General features: G+C 41.5%; 1 protein-coding gene across 1 annotated transcript in view; it reads right to left on the reverse strand.

Moving 5' to 3' along the window:
- Positions 1-19,730, reverse strand: part of LOC126278743 (basement membrane-specific heparan sulfate proteoglycan core protein-like) — a 1,101,563-nt gene that overhangs the window by 576,721 nt on the left and 505,112 nt on the right. The window lies entirely within an intron of this gene.

Genomic DNA, 19,730 nt, shown 5'->3' on the forward strand with positions numbered 1-19,730 from the left:
CTATGCCGTGCGTGTGATCATTGCTTGTACAGCCCCCTCGCAGTGTCCGGAGCAAGTATTGTGGGTCTGCCACACCGGTGTCAATGTGTTCTTTTTTCCATTTCCAGGAGTATAGGTTGTGTTGTTTTGTTGCCTAGAAAGCAGAACTCTTCGACTTATTCTACTTCGTGATACCCAAATCTGATGTTAAGTTTCTCGCTGTTCTGATATCTGCTCCTTCTAATTAATTCCGTCATTCTTCGATTTACTGTCTGTTCATATTCTTTACTCTTCAGATAGTTCATTCCATTCAATATATCCTGCAATTCTTCTCCACTTTCACTTATGATAGCAATGTCATCAGTGAATGATAACCTTTCACACTAAATTTTGATCCCATTCTTCAATCTTCCATTTGTCTGCCTCATTGCTTTTTCGTTGTACAGATTGAACAACAGAGGCAAAAACTTACATTCCTGTCTTACACCATCTATATTCCGAGTACTTCTTCCTTGGTTTTACACTCTTACTATTCCCTCTTGGTTCTCGTACATATTGTATATTACTGATTTTTCGTCGAAGCTTACCCCTGCTTTCCTCAAAATTTCAAACATCTTGCACCATTTTATGTGTTGAACGCTTTTTCCAGGTCGAAAGTTCTATGAACGAGTTTCGCCTTTTCTTTGGGTTGCTTCCACTACCAACAGTAGCATCAGACTACCTCTATGGTGTCTTTACTTTTCCGAAAGCGAGAATGATCGTCATTTAACAGATACATAGAAGCATTCCATGTACTCTTGCCACCTATGCGCTCTCTGCTTTGCTTTAACAGTGGAATTCCATTGCAGTCTTAATATTGCTGTCCTTACTTTTCATTTCACCGAATGTTGTTCTGACTTACCTAATACCGAGTCAGTCCTTTTGACAATCAATTATTTTTCCATTTCTTCACATTTTCCATGCAGCCATTCCGATTTAGTTTCCCTGCACTTCCTATTTATTTCACTCTCAAGTGACTTGCATCATTGTATTTCTGAATTTCCCTGAACACTTTCGTACTTGCTTCTTTCGTCGATCAGCTGAAGCATATCTTCTGCCACCAGTGGCTTCTTCGCAATAATCTTCCTTCTACCTTTATATTTGTCCGACCATCTCCTGTGACCGCTATTTTTGAGAGGTCCTGTCTACTTTAGCTGTAATGTCTACTGATCTATCCATTATAGCATTATCTGTACCCTCAGAGAACTTCAAGCGTGTATTTCCGTATCACACTTCTTTGCACATTGTTTATTCCTGATTAGTCTCTTTAACTTCATGCTACTGTTCACAATTATTAAACTGTGGGTAAGAAATTGAAAGGAACGTGGTACCATAGCCTAGCAGCTCCTCAGAAGCCATAAACTTTCACAGTCAAGAGTGCTTAAATAAGTGTGAAGAGTAGCACTACTGAACAGTGAATTACTGGAAACAGGTGATTGGTAATGATGAATCACACTATACCATGTGAGAATCCGGTGACAGGAGGGTTAGGTTTGGCGAATGGCTGGAGATCGTTACCTGTCACCACGTATAGTGCCAAAATTGCGGTACAGAGGATGAGGTGTTAGGATATGCTTTTTTTCGTGTTTAGAGTGTGGACCCCTTACCCAGGTTAAGAAAACGCTAAATACGGAAGGATATAAACACATTTCACACCATTCTCTACCGCGTACATTAGATTAACAGTTCAGAGATGATGATTGTGTTGGCACGTCAGAGCATATTGTTGGAAAGAAGCATTTAGAGCTAATGGTTTTAGTCAGTAAGATTCCTGCATAGAGTCCCGACCTGAACCAAATAGAACTCCATATCCCAGCATGGAATAACATTATCTAGCCTGGTTTCGGTTCTTGAGGAAGAAAACCTGCCATCCCTCCACAGCGGAATTCAAGTCCTCGTGAAGGCGAATGGTGGGCTCACGACATACAAACGATTACTGACAGGTGTCCTGATACTTTTGATCAGAGAGTATATTAACTTGTCTTGCTCCAACTTCTAAACTGATGCATACTGACAATTACGGGTAAACCTACTGTTTAAGGTCGATTAGAAACCATCGTATAAATCGACATTTTTCGCATACGCAAATCGTTTCTAGACATAAATGTTTCGATAAGTGACATAAAATTATCGGCGATAGTTTGAGGATTGAAACCCAAATTTTTGACTATGTTCTTTGACTCTTACATACTTAGACATCGAGTTGTGATATATATTGTTGTGGACTGTAATTGGAGATAATATCATCGTACGGCGTTACCAGTCAGTAAGAGTATAACGGATTCGTTATACTAGCATATTGAAGTATTTGAGGCGGGTGACAGAATTCGTTTTACTCGATATATTATGGTATAAAACGAGAAGTTTCATCTATCAGTGGATCAGCTAGTAGAGGAGATTGAGAACATTCTAACTTTGGCCACTTACGAAATGCTACATGTCTCATCCCTCTGACTATGAGACTGTAAAATACAGCAAGGTGTCACACAATTAAAACAGTGCAAATCTGTTTTGCTCACTTAGCATCTACTAAAAATCGTTGTTTAAAGCTGAGGGCGTTTAGATAAACACATTTACCCACATTGAAGACGCTCAAACAAATAAATAATGATATATGTTTAATACACATGCGGCGTGTTTGGAATGAAATTCATTCTGCACCACAGAGCTATGTCTTGTTTATGAGCGACATCGGAAGCGGTGAATAGATTTAAAATGTTTTTATTCTAAAAATTATTCGGGGTGTTTTTTTGGGGCGCATTAGGCTCAACATTCTCGTTTACGTTTTACAAATGTTCAGTGTTTTCTCTACCAGAAGTAAGTACGGGTATGTCTGCAATTACTTCAGTCGCGGTGGGGCACTGCGAGGTACATACAGTGCACTGCGGGTTACTTTGATCTTTAGGCTGATTCCTTCTTAACACAACTAATTAATAAATGCTCTTAAACACTGACGCCCGATTGGTGGTACTGCGTTATGACGAAAAATTGGTGAGATGCGTACGCTACTCGCGCACTGAGGGTTCTGTACAAGCTTAATTACATATATATACAATTCATCCATTTAGGAGATCGAGGATATTGCCTATTTTTTCCTGTTATCACCATTTTAGAAAATAGATTACGGAAAGGCAAACCTACGTTAGTAGCATTTGTAGACTTAGAGAAAGCTTTTGACAATATTGACTGGAATACACTCCTTCAAATTCTGAAGGTGGCAGGGGTAAAATACAGGGAGCGAAAGGCTATTTACTATTTACAATCTATTGGCTATGACCTGTAGATTAAAACTGAAGAAACTGCAAAAAGGTGGGAATTTAAGGAGATGGGACCTGGATAAACTAAAAGAACCAGAGGTTTTACAGAGTTTCAGGGAGAGCATAAGGGAACAATTGACAGGAATGGGGGAAAGAAATACAGTGGAAGAAGAATGGGTAGCTTTGAGGGATGAAGTAGTGAAGGCAGCAGAGGATCAAGTAGGTAAAACGACGAGGGCTAGTAGAAATCCTTGGGTAACAGAAGAAATATTGAATGAAATTGATGAAAGGAGGAAACATAAAAATGCAGTAAATGAAGCAGGCAAAAAGGAATACAGACATCTCAAAAATGAGATCGACAGGAAGTACAAAATGGCTAAGCACGAATGGTTAGATGACAAATGTAAGGATGTAGAGGCTTATCTCACTAGGGGTAAGATAGATACTGCCTACAGTAAAATTAGAGAGACATTTGGAGATAAGGGAGCCACTTGTATGAACATCAAGAGCTCAGATGGAAACCCAGTTCTAAGCAAAGAAGGAAAAGCAGAAAGGTGGAAGGAGTATATAGAGGGTCTATACAAGGGCGATGTACTTGAGGACAATATTATGGAAATGGAAGAGGATGTAGATGAAGATGAAATGGGAGATACGATACTGCGTGAAGAGTTTGACAGAGCACTGAGAGACCTGAGTCGAAACAAGGCCCTGGGAGTAGACAACATTCCATTAGAACTACTGACGGCCTTGGGAGAGCCAGTCCTGACAAAACTCTTCCATCTGGTAAGCAAGATGTACTAGACAGGTGAAATACCATCAGCCTTCAAGAATATAATAATTCCAATCCCAAAGAAAGCAGGTGTTGACAGATGTGGAAATTATCGAACTATCAGTTTAATAAGTCACAGCTGCAAGATACTAACGCGAATTCTTTACAGACGAATGGAAAAACTAGTAGAAGCCGACCTCGGGGAAGATCAGTTCGGATTCCGTAGAAATGTTGGAACACGTGAGGCAATACTGACCCTACGACATATCTTACAAGCTACATTAAGGAAAGGCAAACCTACATTTTTAGCATTTGTAAACTTAGAGAAAGCTTTTGACAGTGTTGACTGGAATACTCTCTTTCAAATTCTGAAGGAGGCAGGGGTAAAATACAGGGAGCGAAAGGTTATTTACAATTTGTACAGAAACCAGATGGCAGTAATAAGAGTCGAGGGACATGAAAGGGAAGCAGTGGTTGGGAAGGGAGTTATACAGGGTTGTGGTCTCTCCCCGATGTTATTCAATCTGTATAATGAGCAAGCAGTGAAGGAAACAAAAGAAAAATTCGGGGTAGGTATTAAAATCCATTGAGAAGAAATAAAAACTTTGTGGTTCGCCGATGACATTGTAATTCTGTCAGAGACAGCAAAGGACTTGGAAGAGCAGTTGAACGGAATGGTTAGTGTCTTGAATGGAGGATATAAGATGAACATCAACAAAAGCAAAACGAGGATAATGGAATGTAGTCGAATTAAGTCGGGTGATGCTGAGGGAATTAGATTAGGAAATGAGACACTTAAAGTAGTAAAGGAGTTTTGTTATTTGGGGAGCAAAATAACTGATGATGGTCGAAGTAGAGAGGATATAAAATGTAGATTGGCAATGGCAAGGAAAGCGTTTCTGAAGAAGAGAAATTTGTTAACATCGAGTATAGATTTAAGTGTCAGGAAGTCATTTCTGAAAGTATTTGTATGGAGTGTAGCCATGTATGGAAGTGAAACATGGAGGATAAATAGTTTGGACAAGATGAGAATAGAAGGTTTCGAAATTTGGTGTTACAGAAAAATGCTGAAGATTAGATGGGTAGATCACGTAACTAATGAGGAAGTATTGAATAGGATTGGGGAAAAGGGAAGTTTGTGGCACAACTTGACCAGAAGAAGGGTTCGGTTGGTAGAACATGTTCTGAGGCATCAAGGGATCACCAATTTAGTATTGGAGGGCAGCGTGGAGGGTAAAATTCGTAGAGGGAGACCAAGAGATGAATACACTAAGCAGATTCAGAAGGATGTAGGTTGCAGTAGGTACTGGGAGCTGAAGAAGCTTGTACAGGATAGAGTAGCATAGAAAGCTGCATCAAACCAGTCTCAGGACTGAAGACCACAACAACAATAACAGAAACCAGATGGCAGTTATAAGAGTCGAGGGACATGAAAGGGAAGCTGTGGTTGGGAAGGGAGTGAGACAGGATTCGAGCCTCTCCCCGATGTTATTCAATGTGTATATGGAGCTAGCAGTAAGGAAACAAAAGAAAATATCGGAGTAGGAATTAAAATCCATGGAGAAGAAATAAAAACTATGAGGTTCGCCGATGACATTGTAATTCTGTCAGAGACAGCGATGGACCTGGAAGAGCAGTTGAATGGAATGGACAGTGTCTTGAAATTAGGATATAAGATCAATATCAACAAAACAAAACGAGGATAATTGAATGTAGTCGAATTAAATCGGGTGATGCTGAGGGAATTACATTAGGAAATGAGATTCTGAAAGTAGTAAATGAGTTCTGCTATTTGAAGAACAAAATAACTGATGATGGTCAAGTAGAGAGGATATAGAATATAGACTGGCAATGGCAAGGAAAGCGTTTCTGAAGAAGAGTAATTTGTTAACATCGAGTATAGATTTAAGTGTCAGAAAGCCGTTTCTGAAACTATTTGTATGGAAGTGAAACGTGGACGATAAATGCTTTAGACGAGAAGAAACTAGAAGCTTTCGAAATGTGGTGCTACAGAAGAATGCTGAAGATTAGATGGGTACATTACAAAACTAATGAGGAGGTGCTCAATAGAATTGGAGAGAAGGTAAATTTGTGGCACAACTTGACTAGAAGAAGGGATCGGTTGATAGGGCATATTCTGAGGCATAAAGGGATCACCAATTTAGTACTGGAGGGCAGCGTGGAGGGTACGAATGGTAGAGGGAGACCAAGAGATGAATGCACTAAACAGATTCAGAAGGATGTAGGTTGCAGTAAGTACTGGGAGATGAAGAAGCTTGCACAGGATAGAGTAGCATGGAGAACTGCATCAAACCAGTCTCTGGACTGAAGACCTAACAACAACATCGACATTGGTATATCGGTCCCCGGGATTCCTAGACTTTTGAGAACGTTTTAATTTCAATTTTGAAGTTGGTTACCAAATACTACAAAAATATTCTTTTGTGTGTGATGTAATTACAGATTCACAATTTTCCTTTGCTTGTATTGTGATAATATTCTTCTTGCCCAATTTCATGATTCGTAAGGGAGAAGTATCCTATAGGCTTTAATGACTTACCGAAGCATTGACATAGATGCCGTATCTGTTGACTGCACTGACTTACAAGAATAACATTCAGACACTACCAGGGGACTATGGACTTCAATATGTGACATAAATTTTAACTTGATACGTCTACCCACTTCTGAGAAAAATGTGTCTTAACAGGCGAGTAGACATACAGTCAAATAACAAGTGATACAAAGCTTTTTTCGTGTGATATAATTGCAAATTAACAGTTTTCGGATTTTCCTATTTTGTTGTAGTGTGAGACCTTGTTTCGTTGTTGACACCCACCTACGTAGGGAGAAACGATCATCTTCATAAAATAAGAGAAATCATAGTCCAAACGGAAGGATTTTGGTGTTCTTTTCTCCCACGCGCGATTCGAGAGTGAAATGGTAGAGAAATAGTATAAAAATGGTTCGATGTGCGCTCTGCCAGGCACTTAAGTGTGAATTGCAGTGTAACCATATTCATGTAAATGTGTTCTTGGCAAATTTCATGATTCTGCCTTTGAAGTTACGATGAGAGAGTTTGCGAGTATCAAAGTCTGCGACCTGGAAGCCCATATCTTTGAACTGCATTGACTTAGACCCTTCTCTTTTTGGATTTCTAAGGGACAGTGGACGTTAACGTGAGACAGAAATATCAACTTGACAATTTCCTGAGAGAACTGGTTGTCAACAGCAAGGCAGACAGACAGACAGATGGACAACAAAGTGGTCCTACAGTTAAGTGGCTGCTGAGTTCCCTATCCTCTTTCTTCCAACTTAAATGGATGTTGTCCTCATCGCTGAACGTTAAACGTGAATGAAACAAAACTCTTTTCCCCATATCCGTGTCCATACTGATTCAATGAAACTCTACAGCCAGATCTTTATAACCGTCAGTATGCGATTGTAGTGAACACAAAAGTTGCCGGAAGACACACCATAGAGAAACATGATGAATGGCTAACTCTTGTTAGAGCGACGAGAAGACTTCAGTGGCCTACTTGCAAAGCTCCCTTGAAAGTGCTGTACTCCTTGAACGAGCGACCGGCGACGATCTATTCATTTTCGCTTACATAAGTAACCAGCCTTGAGACTGGAGGTGCCATCGCCAGATACTTAGTGCGGTATGACGTGGAGTGTCGTACCCTAGACCAATATCACGCTGCACAGATGGCAACTGTCGAACAGGAGACTGCTAAACCCCTTTTGACGTTGTGTTATTTCCCTCTACACTCGTCGCACACTGGGGAACGAACGAGCGTGCTACGATACTGCGAACTGATATTTAGATGTGTTCCAAAACTGCACACTAACTGAAAATAAATTGAGTAACATTATTGTTTTTATATGATAATGAAACCCTCATGACTTCCTCCCGGATTGCGCTGGCATTCTACAATCTTAGACAAGGCAATAGGTGGTAATAGTACCAGTGATGATTAGCCCTCAGATCATTTCAATAAGTGTGTTATGCACATGAGTCTATACAGAGTGTAAACACATATTCCTAGCCCTTTGGCGCTAGAGGGCGACGTTTCACTAACCTATGTCGGTGCGAGAGAAATAGCGTACCGTAATCGAGTCTCGAATTTCAAGAGTTTCGTCCACACGTGAAGCACGCTCTCCACGACAATGCCACACCACACATGATCGCTGGTACTTCTGCAACATTCCGACGCCTTCGGTTCACTGTGATCGATCATTCACCATACAGTTCCGACTTGGCTCCATCCGCTTTTCATCTGTTTCCAGAACTCGAGGAATTCCTTTGAGTACTTCACTTTGATAGTGATGAAGCGATGCAAACGAAACTGTGATAGTGGCTAAGTCAAGAAATGCAGTCATTCTACACTGACAGTATCAACAGAATGGTCTCTCGTTTGGAGAAATGTGTTCGTCACTACAGTGACTATGTTGAGAGATAAATATCTATACATGATGAATAAAAACGTAGAATGTGGATAAATTTTGTTTTAAAAAGTTTTAAGAGTTCTTTCATAAGAAATTCTGAAGCATTTCTCTTTAGCACAGCCAAGTATTTAAGCGGGACTCTTAACTTGGACACCAGTGCAGTTGCTGTGCGGAAACAGAATGAGTCGTAAGTTCTGTGTCGTGGAGTTATGACATTAGTTTGGGCGTCGTAAAAACCGTTTCGCTACAGGAGAAGAAATATTTTATTTACTAACGTAACGTTTACAGGAAATGGAAACATGAGCATCATTTTATTTTTCCATATTGTCGTCGTTAATGTCTAAATGGTTGTTAATTTCATTCGGGGCACCAACTTTTGGCTACAGTCATCACAGCACATTGCCGCATGTCCATTCAACAGCCAGTCACAGCTACTGACAACCTGTCACCATTCTGCATTCGCCGTCCAACAAGAAAAAAAGTCTAGAAAAAAGAAATCCTTGAGAAGGTAGATGAGGATTGCAGGTTGGGTGTTCCAGTAGTCCCACCAAGACTTGTGCAGCTGCGACCTTGTCTTCGCTGGAACGTGAGGCCCAGCACTGGTGGGATGCCCCATTGAGAGTAGTCACTTCGGGCACGAACGGTGCGCCTAAGCTTTATAAATGTTTCACACTACCTGTCTAATGTCACTGCTCAGAAGAGCACCTGTTCGGCCCAAGAAAGTTGTGGCCACGATTCTCCGTGTTAACGGTTGTTGTATCAATTTTCTTAGTTTTGTCGGAGAATCTAAATGATACTAGTCTCTGTATTGTCGTTTAGAGTGCAGTTAGCAATGCATGGTTCATCACCAGTAACTATCAGACTCAAGAACAAATCCCTGTCTTTGCTACAGTGCTCCAAAAATGATGAAGAATGTGTCGAATGCTTCGTTCGGTGTTCAAATGGTTCAAATGGCTCTGAGCACTATGGGACTCAACATCTTAGGTCATAAGTCCCCTAGAACTTAGAACTACTTAAACCTAACTAACCTAAGGACATCACACACACCCATGCCCGAGGCAGGATTCGAACCTGCAACCGTAGCAGCCCAGCGGTTCCGGACTGCAATGCCAGAGTTCGGTGTTCGTTCAGCATTATTCATAGCAGTCATCTGGCTCACATATTTTTTTTGTATTGAAGTTTATTAGTAACATTTTCACAAAAGACCGACGTTGGAATTTTAGGGAAATGGTGAAATTCGTCAATAGTGCAGCGCTTCCTTTCACGAATCTTCCCGCCTTCTTATGTCCACTCTTCACTGATGACAATTGGGCTTTCAGAGGAATCCTCATCAGGAATATTCTTCCTTCCCTCGTCGAACAGTCTCCATAACTAACGAATATTTTCATTATTCATAGCACCTTACCCATGCACTGCAGTAATTCGTCGATAAGTTTCATCAGAAGGGAATATTTCTGCTTTTAAAAACCGAATGACGTAACGCATCTCACGCCGCGGTGCGATTATTAACTGACATTGCAGCAAACAACGCGTCGCATCGTAACAACCAACCCAGACATGTGAAATTTATTGACAGCGTAGTGGGCCTGACCCCACAATCGGCTAACACAATGCGCGAAAACTAAGCGAGATCGGTTCTTACCACCTTCGTACATGTCGCTGCTTGCTGTACTCAGGAAGATAGTCTTGTAAAATTGGATATGTAGCTTAGGAACTCTTTCGGTAAAGATATATACCATATTAAGTGAGCCGGCCGGAGTGGGCGAGCGGTTCTAGTAGCTAAAGTCTGGAGCCATGCGACCGTTACGCTCGCAGGTTCGAATCCTGCCTCGGGCAGGGATGTGTGTGATGTCCTTAGGTTAGTTAGGTTTAAGTAGTTCTACGTTCCAGAGGACTGATGACCTCAGACGTTAAGTCCCATAGTGCTCAGAGCCATTTGAACCATATTAAGAGAATCTAAACTCGACGTCGAAACGGTGAGTTGAGGCCAGTGAACGAACAGTAATAGAAAGAGACGCGGTTTTTATCTACGGAATAAAGACATATGCGTCGTACGTTTTCTTTTTTCGTAATTGTTACATCATGTTATTGTTGTCGTCTACAGCCCGAAGACTGGTTTGCTGCAGATCTACAAGCTATTCTACCCAGCGAAATCCAAATAACTAGTACAAACTACATCTTTCTGGACCTGTGTTCATCTATGGGTGTCCCCTACGATTTTTACCACCACCACCACATCAATCTCACCACCCCATAATTTCCTCTAATACTAAACTGGTGATTTCTTGGCGTCTTAGAATTTGTACTACCAATCAATAACTTCTTCTAGTCTGGTTGTACCACATATCTCTGGTCTCCCCAATTTAATTCAGTGTCTCCTCCTCTACCCATCTAATACTCAGTATTTTTCTGTAGCACCAAAATTCGAAAACTTCTATTCTCTTCTTGTCTAACTTGTTCATAGGTCATATCCATTTCCGTACATGGCTATACTCCCCACAAAAGCCTTCAGAAAAGACTTTCTGACACTTAAATTTATAGTCAGTGTTAACAAATTCCTCTTCATCAGAAACGCTTTTCCTACCATTGGCCGTATGTATTTTGTAGACCTTTGGCCATCATTAAATATTTTTCTGGCCAAAAATCAAAACCCATCTAGGCCGTGTTGCTTAAAACGCTTCGATTCCTAAACTAATTTCCTCCCCATCGCCTGGTTTAATTCGACTACATTCAATAGTTTTGCTTTTGTTGCAATACATCATATATCCCCATTTGAAGACATTTCCCATTCCTTCCACGTGCGCTTCCAAAACGTTTGCTGTCTCTGACAGAAGAGATCTCAACGTTTTTATAGGGTACAACCTTGTCTCTCTCCTTTCTCAATCAGTTATTCCTTTTCATACTCCTATATCCGTCGACCCATAGTTGCCGTCGGTTTCAGTACTATATTTAAGTTATGTTTCGCTCCTTGTAATTTAATCCTGCTACTTTCAGAATTTCAGACAAGGTTTTCCGGTCAGTGCTGTCAAAAGCTTTCTCTATGTGTACTGTCGCCTTAAATGCAGGTTTGTTTTCCCGTAACTTATCGTCCCTAATAGGTTGTAGAGCTAGTAATCCCTCACATGTTCCTACTTTTCTCCGGAATCCAAACTCATCTTCCCCGAGGTCAGCTTCCACAATTTCTCCATTCTTCTGTAAAGAGTTCATGTTAGTATTTTGCAACCATGACTTATTAAACTGTCAGTTTAGTTATGGCCACAGCTGTCAGCATAACTTGAAATCTGACTGCATTTCACTTCATCCTGCATATCATATGGAATAGTTCTGTAACGACTGGCTCTCTCAGTAATATTAGTAGTTCTGAGGGAATGTCGTCTACTACGGGGGCCTACTTTTGAACTTTCATCATTGAGCGTTCTGTAAAATTGTCCTTGTAGTATGATAATATGATATCCCATGTCATCTTCATCATCCGGTCTGCCGTGGGCTGTTGGCAAGGGGGGGGGGGTGCACTAAACCCTTGTGAGGGAAACTAAGGAGATACTTGATTAAGAAGTAGCGGCTCCGGTCTTGGAAACTGACACACGGCCGGGAGAGCGGTGTGCTGACCACATGCCTCTCCATATCCGCATCCAGTGACGCCTGTGGACTGCGGTTGACACGGCAGCCGGTCGATACCGTTGGGTCTTCATGGAATGTTCGGGCAGAGTATAGTGTTTGTCATCTTGATCTACCTCCCCTTTCCTTTCTAGAACAATGCCTTCATTTCCGTAACATAGCCCCTCTATATAATCCTTGAGCCTTCCAGCTTTTCTTTCTTCGCTTAATATTGACTCTAGATATTCATACAGCTTTTATTCTTTTCTCCAAGAGTCTCTTTAACGTGTCTATAAGCGGTATCTATTTCCCCCTTAGGTATACGTGTTTCTAGATGTCTGTAATTTTCCTCTAGCCATCTTGTGTAACTTCATCACACTTTCTATCAGTCTTATTTTTGGTATGCTCGTATTCCCTTTCCCCTGCTTCGTTCATTGAGCATTTATAATTTTTCATCTCTTCAATTAAATTCAGCATTTCCTATAACATGTAAGGACTTCCACTATGAATAGTCTTTTTATCTATTTGATCCTGTGCTACATTTATTATTTCTTTTCTCAAATCTAGTAATTCCTCCTCCAGTGTATCCCTTCTCCCTTTTTAAGTCAATCGTTGCCTAATGCTACCCTTTCAAAGTACTCTGATTCCTTCAATTTATCCAGGACCTATATCCTTAATTTCCTACCTTATTACAAAATCTAAAATTTTAATCTACAGTAATAAACCTAATAATTATAGTCAACGATCAAATCTCACCGTGTAAATGCCTCACAGTTTAAAAGCTGCTCCCGAAATCTCTATCTAATCATTATACTGTCAGTCTGAAAAATCCCAGCGTCTTCAGGTCTATTTCAGGTATACACATTCCTCCTTTGCGGTTCTTAAATCAAGTGTTAACAATGACGAAATTAGTTTACTCTGTGCAGAATTTCTTTCCCACAGTCGCTTTTCTGCTAGTAGCGAGTTCCAGTCCCCAATTACCGTTAAATTTTACTTTCTCTCAGCTCTTCACATAATTACTTTAGTCTCATTAAACGTTGTTTCAGTCTCTTCATCGTTCGGGGGACTATTTGGTATATAAACTTGAACTCTTATAGTGGGTGATAAGTGGTAGTTACTGGAATGAAGGAAAACGTGGGAGGACCCACCAATATAACTTTCTTTTCAGACAACCTGTATATTTACAATATATAAACCGTGTTGTACAGGTAATCAAAGCATTTTTCCAAAACATTTTCTTTAACAACATTAACAAATTTGCCGCGGTGGTCTCGCGGTTCTAGGCGCGCAGTCCGGAACCGTGCGACTGCTACGGTCGCAGGTTCGAATCCTGCCTCGGGCATGGATGTGTGTGATGTCCTTAGGTTAGTTAGGTTCAAGTAGTTCTAAGTTCTAGGGGACTGATGACCACAGCAGTTGAGTCCCATAGTGCTCAGAGCCATTTGAGCCATTAACAAATTTGCAAAATTGTTTTGACCTTAAACCTTAAGTTTAATAACCTTTTAATCTTTGCAAAACTATTCTGAAGTTCTGTATTGCAAAACAGCAAACAATATGACAACGATTACAAGACGGCCGGACCTGCAGTCCGCCCGTTATAAGGTGAAACAACGATGTATATTACGGCGCTGGACACAGTCTGTCTTATTACATGCCCTTCTGCAACACAGGAAAACTGTATAAGCACCATTGATGACAAGAGTGATTCAGTTAATCAGAACAAATGACTTAACTTTTAATTTGAAAGTTGTATGTCGAAAGGTTCGGGGTTAAGATGCGCCACCTGCCCTTAATGGTTAAACAAATTAGCAAACAATATGACAATAAAGATTACTTAAAAGCAACCACCCTCTTAATATCAATTGGCAACAAATGTGCGACTGGATCCCAACCCGTCTCATCTGACAATTTTATTTTGACTAAAGTCTTCGTGACAGTTACACTGACTGCCAGCTAAGACCTCTCCGAAGGAACGTCCTAAAACATTGCTTGTGAACACTTATTACGAGACAACCCACTCAGCGAAACCACAACATCCAGCTAAAATACATCAATAATGACTCGGTCTATCAAACACAGAAACGAACAACTTAGTACAACAGATTGTTCAGATTATAACCAAAGACTGAGATATGCAATTACAGTCAAAAAACTGAACCCGTTAACAGCAAAATCTAACCACAAGGGCCCTATTTTGTTTAACGGCAACCTGTGCCTTAGTACAAATGTTCCAACTGTATTTATGACGAAGAGGTGATTAATTAGAACATTAATGATGGGGTACAAACCAGAAAGCAAAGGCAATATAATAGCGGGACAAATTTTCAAACGATAACCAGTGTTTTAGTACAATACTACTGCCTATAGTTGTTACCAAACATCCAACTGAGTAAGACTCTGAGGGTCGGTTATAAACTAGAAAATAATAAGAAGGTAGGTGGAGAATGAAAGAAATCACCATGAGGCTTACAAATTGTTACTCCCCTTTATCAGCAAGCAGTTCCATGGATCCACGGTGCGTCGCAGCGGTTGCATGAGTGGTGTCGATAAAAGCCAGGTAGAAGAGGGCAGCCAGGCCACGAGCGGTCGTCCGACACGAATGCTGCCAACCAACCGACGGGATGTCGACTGCTGTTTGTAGTTGACGCTGACCCCGGTGAAGTAGTTCGGTATCGTATCTTCGCTCTTCGCAGGCCCTCCTTGCGCAGCTCGGCCGCTCGGACCTCGTGATCATCTCTAGTCGCGACGCTACCGCCAATCCCCAAACTTTGTGCCTCCTTCTCGGATCAGCGAACCCCGTATACATGTCGGCAAGCAAGGACCTTGCAAGGACACAACTCAAAGATACCAACTCTTCCGTATAGCTATTGGCAATGGGGCCGCAAGAGGGATAGTCGATACTACACATAAGCCAGTGGCGTCAGACAGAACAGTCTGCTAATTCAATGGCGCAACGGCTCAGCGCGTGCTGGCTTTGTGTCTTCCTTGACTACGGCAAAATGTTCTCTATGATTTTTGTAACAGGTTATAAGCGTTCCTGTTTTCCTATTCATTGTTAGCCTACGGCTGTATTACCCATACCTGATTTCGTTATTAAATCCTTGTACTCACCTGACTAGCAGTACTGCACTGACGTCACCGCACTTCACTTATTCTCGGTGTATCTAACTTGAACCTACCCATTTGGGTCATTAAGTTCTGTAACTTACCAATCCGATAAAAGGACGTATCGTTCCACTCTCCGAGCAATGTAATGGCAGTTTCCTTTTCCCTCATGACGGTTCCTTCTGAGGAGTCCCTGCCCAGAGTTCCGAAAGGAGGTTTACATTACATCCTGAGTATTTTGTCCAAGATGATTTCGTCATCATTTACTTATACGGTAGAGCTGCTTGTTCTTGCGGAAAAAATGGATTTAACTTTCCCTTGCCTTCGGCCATTCGCACTACCAGTTTAGCAATGCCATGTTGGCCGACGTTACAAGGCCAGACTGTTAGTCCTGCGACTACTGTAAAATCTTCTGCCCTTATTCATGAACCACATGTTTGTCTGGCTCGTCAGTACATACCCCTCCGTTGTAGTTGCACATAAAGTAACGTATAGCTATTTCTATTGTTGAGGTACGCAAGTGACCTCACCTTGCTCAGGTCCATGGTTCATTGTGTAGCATTACCAATAGCTCTGGAAATTTTAGCTTCTTTCATGAGCACACAATTTCTTAATTTTCCATCTACTATACCACTGATTTCTCAATGTTAAACGTTAAATCTGGTCATTGCGTAAGTTAATGGTCAGGGAAATATAGATATATTTTCTGTCATTTAGTAAATTGCCTTTCAATACACCGACGGAAAAAATCGTTGCAATAGAAATCAATCAATGCAGAGTAATGAAATTATGGGAATACATTTTTCTAGGTGATTAACTTCGCAAGATCACAGTTTAATGTAAGAGCCAGATAAGCCAAAGAAAATGTGAAATGCTGGTACATTAAAGCCGGTGTAACCTCTAGAATATTGAATGCAAGCACGCAATCAGGAATGCATTGTGTTACAGGTGCCGGATATCAGTTTGTGGGATGGAGTTCGTGACTGTTGCACTTGGTCGATCAGTACCGGGACGGTTACTGATGGTTGGTGACAATAGCGGTATGTCGGAGAGCCTTATCCTGCTGGAAAGCACCTCCTGGAATGTTGTTTGTGAATGGCAGAAAAACATATCGAATCACCAAACTGACGTGCAGATTACCAGTCAGAGTGCGTGCAGTAACCACAAGAGTGATTTTGCTGTTTTACGAAATGAAATCCCAGACCATAGACTTGTGTCTAACGGGCAGACATGTGGGTTACGGGCCCTTAAGTGGCCTCGTTCTAACTAACATGCGGCCATCAATGACACCAAGCTGGAACCATTTATCACCAAAAAAACACAACATACCTCCATTCTGCCATCTAGACAGGTCGCGCTAGACACTACTGAAGTCGCAAATGGCGGGAGTTAGGGGATACACGCTACATGGCGTCTGGCTCGCAGCTGTCCTTGAAGTAACCGATTTGTGACAGTTCTTTGTGTCACTGTGCAGTCAACTGCTCCTCACACTGCTGCTGCAGACGCTGTATGCTGCGCCACAGCCATACGCCGTACACTATGGTCTTTCCTCGCTGTAGTGTCACGTCGCCATTCGGTATTCCGGGTTCTTGTGGCCGCACATTCTCTTGACCACAAGTGGTAGCAATCATGTGCAGAGGCTACATTCCTGTCACGTGTTTCTGCAATGTCGCTGAGGGAAAATCCAGCTTCCCGTAGCCCAATAGCACGACCTGGTTCATATTCTGTAAGGTTTAGACAGTGGCGTCTTTGTCGCCCTAAAGGCATTATTACCACCAACACACCACGTCCATTCACAAAGACAACTAACACTCAACGCCCTTATAGCCTGTATTTAAAATAAACTTGATTGGAATCCTCCACTGTTACGTGATTAACCTCATATTTAAATAGATATCATCTTTCAGATGTAGGAAGTCACCTACCAACTTCCGTTTAAGTCGCACAACTCCTTCTTGATGTTGCGACTTTTTCACCATAGTGTATCTCAATAGAGGTCTTATATCTACTCTCTCTCTCTCTCTCTCTCTCTCTCTCTCTCTCTCTCTCTCTCAAATGGTTCAATGGCTCTGAGCACTATTCGAGTTCATTTATGAGGTCCCCTAGAACTTAGAAATACTTAAACCTAACTAACCTAAGGACATCACACACAGGATTGGAACCTGCGACCGTACCGTTCGCTCAGTTCCAGACTGTAGGGCGTAGAACCGCTTGGCCACCCTGGCCGGTTTCTCTCCGTCTGTCTCTCTCTCGCTCTTTCTCTTTCTCTCTCTTTCACTGTCTCATGATTCTTACAGTGAATATCCACTGTTATTAATAATGTACATTTCGGACATCACTTTTTGGAAAGCTGTAAATTGTCTGGGTACGTGCTTGGCCCTGTGGAGAGTTTCATTGTCGCGCGTTACTAGCACTGACGTAGTTCCGGCATCTGTGGTGAGAAAAATTCTGACTTCGACAAAAATACTTCACTGTACATGCTATAGACTGATGAACGTCAAGAGTCGTTTATCACAGGCTACAGAAATTTGTGGCTTATGTGCGGCTCGAGCACTATAGGCCTTCTCATTTAACTTCCTACACACACCCATTATGCTAGCTCGATTGATACTAGCATATTTGAACTCCGCTGGTTTCTAGGGATGTTTTATGTCCACTTCATCTATGATATCTTCTGTTTGTAACGAAATGTGCGCCTTGAGTGACCTGATGTACGATTATAGAAGGGATAAGTGCTAAACTAATGTCAACTGCCTATAAGACTTTAAGAATGTCCTTCCTTGTTCTCTCTCCTTTTTTTAACAAACATTTCTCATCATCACACTTAAGAACATAAGTAAATAATGTATTAAGACGATTTTTTGCTGTCGAGGGACCCATTAAAATACCGTGGACTGTACGCAGTGACCTGACAAACTTCTTGCTTCAACAAGAAATTCGTCTTACGGCGGCAAAACAGCCTGGAATATTTTAATAAGTGTATCATTTCCGGCATGGAAAGATCACATTTTACATACAAGTTACTACTGGATATCACAAACGTAACAATCATGTGAGTGTAACGTACTTAATTTTAGCCTATGATTAGACATCTCTTTCTAGTCCTGTTAACTGTCATTTCAGTGAACGGTAAGTACATCGCAAATCACTCGTATCAGTAGATATGATCAAACACATTTGAGTTCTTTGAACAAAAGATCTTCATAATTTGCATCAGATTCGGAGGATTCATCGTGCTTACTTGCTTTGTCTTACTAGTCAGTTTCACCTATTAATTCATTCCTTCCACTACTATACTACAACTGTGTTCCGTACGCCTTTATACGAGAGGAATACAAAAGTACGTTACACGTTGTCACCAAATCAATTTTTTTCAATGCTACATTACAGTTCGTTGTGACAAAGACTCATAACATTGTTGTTATGCATTAAGTCCCTGTGAAACAACGGTCGGAACATTCCACCAATCGTGCAGTTCCTCGATAGCAGAAATCTGCTGTTTCTTCACAAAGCCATTTGAGAAACGCTGTTTGAACAACTGAATCGTTGGAAAATCTCTGCACATCCAGACGTTCTTTAGGATTACGAAAAGGAGTAAATCACATAATGCAAAATACGTACATTCTGAACAGCGTCAACGACGTTAGTGCGGCCTTGGACAAATTACACTCTAACCAGGCGAAACTACTTTCGTTCAGAAACTGTTGTGGGTTATTGGGTAGCTCTTGGAGAAGGCTCATCTGACTAGACCTCTTGGAATATTAATTCTCTTTACTGCATTAATGAATAAAAGATATACTTGACACTTACACTCTTCCATGCTACAGGACTACTGGATAATTTACAAATGTCATTGACCAGCAAACCAGTATATATAAGACAAGTACAAGTGTCTGGCACAGTTTTTAGATAGTTACTGGTGCTACAATGCAGGTTATCTTGATTTAAGTGACCTTGAACGTGGTGTTGTAGTCGGCGCACGAGCGGTGGGTCACAGCACCTCCGAGGTGGCGATTCAGTGGGGATTTTCGCGTACGTCCCATTCACGAGGGTACCGTGAATACCAGGAATCCGGTAAAACATCGCATCTCAGTACTGACGCCGGAAAAAGATCTTGCAAGAAGGAGACCAATAACGGCTGAAGAGAACACAAGTGCATCCCTTCGGAAGACTGCTGCAGATTTCAATGCTGGGCCATCGACAAGTGTCAGCGTGCGAACCATTCAACGAAACATCATCTATATGGGCTTTCGGAGGCGAAGGTCCACTCGTATATCCTTTAACACTGCACGACACCAAGCTTTACGCCTTGCCTGATCAGGTCAACACCAACATTGGACTGTTAATGACGTGAAACATGGGCGGACGAGTCTCGTTTCAGACTGCATAGAGCCGATGGACTTGTACGGGTCATGGAGATAGCCTCATCAATCCATGGACCTAGCATGTCAGCCGAGGATTGCTGAAGCTGATGGAGTGATATGGGACCACTAATACGTCAACAGTGTGTTACAAAAAATTACGGCCAAACTTTC

This window comes from Schistocerca gregaria, chromosome 6 (assembly GCF_023897955.1).
Source record: "Schistocerca gregaria isolate iqSchGreg1 chromosome 6, iqSchGreg1.2, whole genome shotgun sequence".
Lineage (NCBI taxonomy): Eukaryota > Metazoa > Arthropoda > Insecta > Orthoptera > Acrididae > Schistocerca > Schistocerca gregaria.